Below are 7,489 nucleotides of genomic sequence, written 5' to 3'. Positions count from 1 at the left end.
CGCGCCGCGCCCCGCCCCGCTCGCTCCGCCCCCGCCCGCTCAGCCCGCAGCAACCGGTTCCCACGCACCCTGGGGCGGTTTTGAGACGGGAGTGGGCTGGACGCGCGTCCGGGCTCCGGCGACCCAGCTGGAGTTTCAGAGAAGTCGGAAGAGCGTCCCTTGTGTTCCCGAATGCTGCGCTCGGCCTCCCTGGGCCGGGGCTTCCTCCCCCAGGAGAAACGCCCCGCGAGGTTTGGGACATCCCCGGCCCGCGAGAGCCCCGAGCAGTGCCACCTGTGGGTGACCGGGGACTCTGTCGGAATTAGGAACCGCACCTCCCCTTCCGCTAAGCGGTGGCGGGCCAGGTGGAGGACGCGGCGCGGTGGAGCGAAGCAAGAGTTTTATGAAAAGAGTAAGTCTTTTTCTGTCAAACCTGAGGCATCGGAGCACATCTGATACACTTATGAGGTCACGTGTATTGACTATTCATGTATTAACACTTGGCTCACTCACTGAAAAGTAGAAAACAGCACCTATATGAGACTTGCTGTGTGCCCGGCTCTGTTTTGGTACTTTACATGTATTAACATTTACATAAAGTGTAAGTTAATCAGAATCCCCCATTTTACACGTGCTGAGAGTGAGGCACAGAAAGTTAAGTAACCTAATGTCCCTCGGCGTAGTAAACTGAAAAGTCGGGACTTAAATCCAGGTGGTTCTTCTCTGGAGTCTGCCCTCTACACCACTGGAACCGGACACCAAAATCTGACTGTCCACCGTGTGCACGACTGTTACAGGCCCGGGGAAAACTAGAGAGGGGCTCTGTCCTCCAGGAGCTTTTACTCTAGTTTCAGGGGAAAGACAAGAAGCAAGTTCAAAATGAAACCGCTGTACATGTGCGATGTGTCTTGATTATAATAAAGCAGGGTGGTGGCATTGAGAGTGATGAGGAGAGGGAGGCTACTTGCCACCTGGTCGTCCTGGAGACTTCCCTGGGGAGGTGACAGTGGAGCTGACCACTGAATGAAGGGACAGGCAGTCACCCTGAAGAGGAAGCTAAGGGAAGGCAGTGCATTAATAGTTATATGCTTGTTTGGGACTTTAAAACATCTATTATCTCTCCTTTGATCATACAATAACCCTAAGAAGTCTGACCAGATTTCATTTTGGGGCGGGGGGGGGGGGAAGGGGGAATGTAAAAACCTAAAGGTTGAAAAGTTTAAGGACTCGCCTAAGTCATTAGTTAGGACAGGAGAGGGATGGGAAGAAAGCACAAGGCCTTCTGACTCCAAATTCTCCCTCACTCTGCTGAGGGCCTTGAGTATAATAACCTGTACTCGGAATGAATCTAGAATTTCTCTTTTGTGATCTGCTGTGTCTTCCCAGCCCCCATCTCTCCTGTCTCTTACCCATTCAGAAACTACTGTTGACTGGTCAACAAAATTTCCTCCAGAGCAGGTGTTCTTTGAGGTAGCAGAGGTGAGGAACCTTCTGAAATTGTATGCAAAACAAAACAAAGCAGAACAGAACAAAAAAAAATTGTGTGTGTGTGTAAAGAGGTGAGTTACAATTATTTGTTATAGTAATAAAGTTGGTTTTCTCCAATAAAAACTCATTATATATATATATATATACATATATATATATATATGGAGAGAGAGAGGGAGACTTAACATTTCCATTGAATGAACTGACCCCCAAAAGGTAGGAGAGCTACTGTCTTAGGGGTTAATTGATGGTGCGGTGACCAAAAGAACCGATTTCCAACTCACTTTGCCTGTGCTCACCAGGGGATTCGGGTGGCTCCTATTTCTGCCTTAATGGAAATGAGATTTTTCAAAGTTGATGAAGTCTGACTGAAAGGGCAATCAACCCAGACCCTTATTACCCCTTCATAAAGTTTAGAAATAAAAGACAGTAAAATGTCTATATTGCCCCCTCTAGTTCTCAAGAAACCCAGGGAGAACTGATCTGTGAACAAATACCCCAGTAACAGAGTTCATGATCAGTGATAGTTGGGGTGGTTTCCATAATGTTTTACTGTTTCCTAAAGAAGACATTCACCACGTTATCAATTCCGGGAGGTGGCCTCCACAGGTGTATCATCGCCAAAGCACGTAGAATACAGTACTGGCGATTGTTTTCAGTGGAGTGTCGATAAAAAGAGAAACAGATAAATCAGCAAGAGAGACTTTTATGAACTGTAGCTACACTGATGAAAAGGTGTAAAACTGAACTCAGGATGTGGTGGGCAAAAAAAAAAGTTTGATCTCTATTATTTCTTATGTGAAAAGTTCAGTAGTTTTAATAGAAAACAGAAAACAAAGTTGAAGCCTATATAATTCAGACTCTCTCCTTCTGCTTCCAAAGAGAATATTCCAACAGTATCATTACTGTCTATTTTAAAATAATATTCAGGTACAGGGGGGAAAAAGGCATTTCTGTAGACTTCTTACAGACAGTGACTCCCTTATTACAAGATAGCCTTGTAACTTTTATAACATTTGTATGTTTAGAGGACCAGTTTCAGGTTGACATAATTTTAGTTCCTTGAGAGAAGAAAATACCTCTTTTTAATTTGCACAAAGATTCCACACTGTGCCTTAAAAGGCACATGGAATCAACTTGGAAGGTTTATAAATAAAATGATGTTTGTATTTGGAGCTCATCACACGTTTTTCCCAGTCTCTGGCTTCCTTTTATAACTTTCTTCCTACACAAAAGGGACCTGACCCATCGTGCATGAATAACCCATGTTTATTGAATGAATGAATGAATGATGACAACAATGATGATAATACCATAGACCTTATCAGTCTTTTATCAAGAATCTGTTCCTACATGAAAATGACTTCATTTTGGTGGTATGATATGTCTGCTTCTCTTTCCATCATGTACTGAAAGCAGTTGCTTCTTTGGAACTACATAGAAGGAAGGAAAGAGTTTTGTGGGGGTTTTGTTTGTTTTTTGTATTGAAGTATGCTCCACACCCAACATGGGGCTTGAACTCACAACCATGAGATCGAGGGTTGCATGCTTTAGCTACTGAGCCAGTGAGGCACTTCCTGTAGGAAGGAGTTTTAAGTTTATTAATTTACGGGGTTGGGTAGGGGCAGAGAAAGAGAGAGAGGAAGAGAGAGAGAGAGAGAGAGAGAGAGAAAATCCCAAGCTGGCTCCATGCTGTCAGCGCAGAGCCCAATACAGGACTTCATCGGACGAACCATGAGATCATGACCTGAGCTGAAATCAAGAGTTGAACATTTAACCAACTAAACCACCCAGGCGTCCCATGGAGTTTTCAATGTTGGACACAAAATCAAGAATTACACTCCTGGGAACAGTTGCTAATTAAATCATTCAAAAGAAAGAAAAAGCATCATATACAAAGTATGATTTTGACATCATAACTAAAAATAATATAATAATAAAATGCCCAATAACAAGGAAATGTTTAAGCCAAAACTATTGATAGTATGGAATGCCAGGCTGTCACTAAAAGTAGTATCTAGGTTAATAAAATAGGAATGTAGAGAAAAACTTATGAACATTCAATGAAGAAAGTAGAACACAGTGGTTTATGTATCCTCCGATTGTTTTTATGTATCTACAATTGCAATTAAATAAAAATCATGGGCACAAAAAATTTTGGGGTTGAAAATAAGAAAAAATAATTAAAAGTTATTGAGGGGCATTCCTGTGTGCCAGGCTCTGTTTTCAGTACATTAGATTAATTCATCTAATTTTCACAACAGCTGTGAGAAGTAGATTCAGTTGTTTTTACTTACAGATGAGGAAACTGGAGCAGAGATGGAAGTAATGTGCCCCAAGTCACAGAGCTAGTAAGTGACAAAGCTAGGATACGAATATAAAGCAGTATGACTCTAGAGTTTGCACACTTAACCATGCAAGTGCGCCAGAGAAAATAAAGGTCGAATCATGGATCATGGGTTAAAAAAAATATTCCTTGTATAATGTTTTTATGTTGACTTAATAGTAAGCGAAAACTTTTTAGGTTGCAGAGTCAGAAAAGAAGGCACAGACGTAAAACCAGTTTACACTCAGAAGAGACAAATACAAAGGGAGAGATGAGAATCGTCCTGAGTGAAACCCCCTGGGTTTGACCAGTTTGTATTTGGGATTAGGATCTAAATTGTGTTTTAAATGGGTACAGTGTAGGGGCGCCTGGGGGGCCCAGTCAGTTAAGCATCTGACTTCAGCTCAGGACATGATCTCAAGGTTCATGAGTTCAAGCCCCACATCAGTCTATGTGCTGACAGCTCAGAGCCCCGAGCCTGCTTCAGATTCTGCGTCTCCCTCTCTCTCTGTTCCTCCCCTGCTTGCAAGCTGCCTCTCTCTTTCTCAAACATAAGTAAAGATTTTTAAAAATTTTTTAAACATTTAATTCTTCACAATCTCCACCAGAAGATAGAAGAAAGGACCCTGTTCCCAATTCATTTTATAAAGCTAGTATTATCCTAATGCCAAAATCAGAGAACAACAGTACCAGAAAGGAAAACCTCAGACCAATATTCTTCCTGAATATATATACATAAAAAATTTTAAGTTTTATTTACTTATTTTGAAAATAAGAGAGACACAGGGTGGAGGAGCAGAGAGAGAGGGAGAGATAATCCCAAGCAGGCTCTGCGCTGTAGCACAGGGCCCATCATGGGGCTTAAACCCACGAACCATGAGATCATGCAAGACCTGAGCTGAAACCAGGAGTCAAATGCTCAACCAACTGGGCACCCCTGACAGAAAAATTTTTAACAAAATATTATTAAAGGACTCTCAAAACTCAACAGCACAGAAAACTAAACAATCCAATTAGAAAAATGGAGGGGTGCCTGGATGGCTCCGTCGGTTCAGCATCCAACTTCGGCTCAGGTCATGATCTCATGGCTCATGAGTTCGAGCCCCATGTCGGGCTCTGTGCTGACAGCTCAGAGTGTGGAGACTGCTTCAGATTCTGTGTCTCCCTCCCTCTCACCCACTCCCCTGCTCGTACTGTGTCTCTCTCTCCTTCAAAAAATAATAAACATTTAAAAATATATATAAAAAGGAAAGAAAAATGGGCAAAAACATAGAGAGATATTTCACTGAAGAGCACATACAGATAGCAAATAAACCCATGAAAATCTAATCATTGCCAAACCCCTTCCTCAAGGCCTCAAGAAAGTGTGACGAGAAAAGATCTTCAATATGATTCAATGCCTGGTAACACAAATTAAAATTACAGTGAGATATCACAAAACAACTATCAGAATGGCTGAAATAAAACGTAATGACAACATCAAATGCAAGTAAGGATGTGGAGAAATTTGATCCCTCGTACACTGTGATTGGGAATGTAAAATGATACAGCTATTCATATTCAGGAAAATGGTTTGGCGGCTTCTTTAAAAACCAAACCTTTAACTATCCTATGATCCAACAATTGCACTTAGGTGTTTGTCCCAGAGAAATGAGAACGTAAGTTCACACAAAAACCTATACTCAAAGTTTATGGTAGCTTTCTTTATAATAGTCAAAACCTGGGAAAACCCCTATGTCCTTCGGCAGGTAGAAATAGTTCAACCGTAGTACATCATACCAACTACTCAGCCACAAAAAGAAACCAATTATACACTCAATTGATACACCCAACCATCTGGATAAATCTCCAGAAAATTACGCTGAGTAAAAAAAGCCAATAAAAATGGTTACATACTATATAGTTCCATTTATATGACATTCTAGAAATAACAAAATTATAGAAATGGAGAACAGATTAGTGGTTACTAGGTATTAATAAGGGCATGGGGCATAACACCATAGAAAAAGGGCTATCACAAGACAATGCTAGGGATCCACATGGAGATAGAAATGCTGTCATGATTGTATCAACATCAGAATCCCGCTCATGATATTTTACTATGTAGTTTTGCAAGATGTTCCCATTGGGGGAAGCTGGGAAATAGGAGATCTCTTTATGGTTTTGTGCTATAACTACACGTGAATCTATAATTACTCAAAATTAAAAGTTGAATTAAAACCTTAATTAACAGCTAATAATGACAGTAGCCAACAATTATTGAGTTTTAATGCTAAGTATGGTTCTAAGCACTTGATCCATTAATCCTCCCAACCATCCTGTGATGTAAATGTTACTGATCTCAAGAGACAGGTAAACCCTGACATGCTGACCACTGATGCCACCTACTGCTCAGATCCCTAGGGAGCTGGCCAAGGGGAAAGCATAGCTCCTGGCTAGGTTTGCCAACACTCTTGCTGAACAAACTTGGGTAAACTCATCACACGAGGTAACTCAAAAGATGAGGGTTTGGGAAAGAGAAAGGGAGAGATTTATTTAGGGTGCCAGCAGCCGAAGGAGGTGTCAGATTCAAGCCTTAACAACTGACCTCTCTACCTGCAAGATAGATACCTAGAGTTTTACAGGGAGAGGTTCAAAGGGTACATGCAAGAGAACACGCAGAGACAGGTGATCATGGTGGGGAGGGGGCATATGTTCAGTAGTTATTAGGGTCAGGGAAGGAGGCGTGGTCTTCTAAGGCATTCTGTTGCTATCAGGGCTTTTTTTGGTCTGGAGGTTAGAAAGATCCAATCATTGCAAACCCCTTCATCAATGCCTCAAGAAAGTGTGATGAGAAATAAGAACAGTGGGTTTCAATTAGAGCATGAGTTAAGCAGTCTTGTCTAGTTCTGGTTTTACATTCAATCATTAGTCCTATTCAAGAGATGAAAAAACTGAGGGTCCAAGAATAGTTGAATAACTTGCCCAAAGTTACATAGTTAATAATTGGTAGGACTGTGATTCAAGTTAAGGCCCCCAGCTCCAGAGTCTATGATCTTAACCACCATGCTAATAATCAGGCAACTTGGAATACTCCGTTTTCTCCGCTTTCCTTGAAGGCACATCCTCATTCCAACTCTGCAACAGTTGCCTGAGGATCAGTAGCTGCTGCCCCCTTCAGGCAGAGCATTGTTGTGCATTTATCACAATGCCCCCTACTCTCTTTTCAATACACTCCATTTTATTACGCTCGTTCATCGCTTCTCAGCCTTTTGGCTAGGATCGAATGTAGTATTTGTTCTGATCAGCTTAATATTATGCTCCATTCACCTCATCCATGGATGTTACCACCAGGTCCTATAGACATTTAAGTTTTAGACCCTGGCATACAGCGTTGTTGTGTGCCTGCAAAATGAAGAAGCATGGAGAGGGGGGGAAATATATTAAAATTACATTGATTTAAACCTAGCAAAGAAGAACCATTAGAATTAATATGATGTTTGAATTGTAGAATTTTTTTCCTTTTTTTTTAATGTTTATTTAATTTTGAAAGAGAAAGAGCACAAGCAGAGGAGGTGCAGAGAGAGGGAGAGAGAGGATCCAAAGCAGGCTCTGTGCTGACAACAGAGAGCTCAATGTGGGACTCAAACTCAAAACTGTGGAGATCATGACCTGAGCCAAAGTCAGATGCTTAACCCACTGAGCCACCCAGGCACC

The 7,489-nt window shown here is 41.7% G+C and overlaps 1 protein-coding gene and 1 pseudogene across 1 annotated transcript in view; one reads left to right on the top strand and one right to left on the bottom strand.

The window, feature by feature from the left end:
• The window catches only part of TEC (tec protein tyrosine kinase), a 126,065-nt gene extending 125,790 nt beyond the window's left edge, over positions 1–275 (bottom strand). The window contains exon 1 of the mRNA XM_029946095.1: positions 69–275. The gene's annotated coding sequence lies outside the window, so the exon portion shown is untranslated. The remainder of the gene's footprint in view (positions 1–68) is intronic.
• A 6,753-nt stretch (positions 276–7,028) lies between these two features.
• LOC115302809 lies at positions 7,029–7,241 on the top strand (annotated as a pseudogene).
• Positions 7,242–7,489: the final 248 nt, after the last annotated feature.

The sequence above is a fragment of the Suricata suricatta genome, chromosome 1 (genome assembly GCF_006229205.1).
Source record: "Suricata suricatta isolate VVHF042 chromosome 1, meerkat_22Aug2017_6uvM2_HiC, whole genome shotgun sequence".
NCBI classification, from domain to species: Eukaryota; Metazoa; Chordata; class Mammalia; order Carnivora; family Herpestidae; genus Suricata; species Suricata suricatta.
Note: the sequence above shows the minus strand (reverse complement) of the source record. Positions and strands in the feature narration are given on the sequence as shown.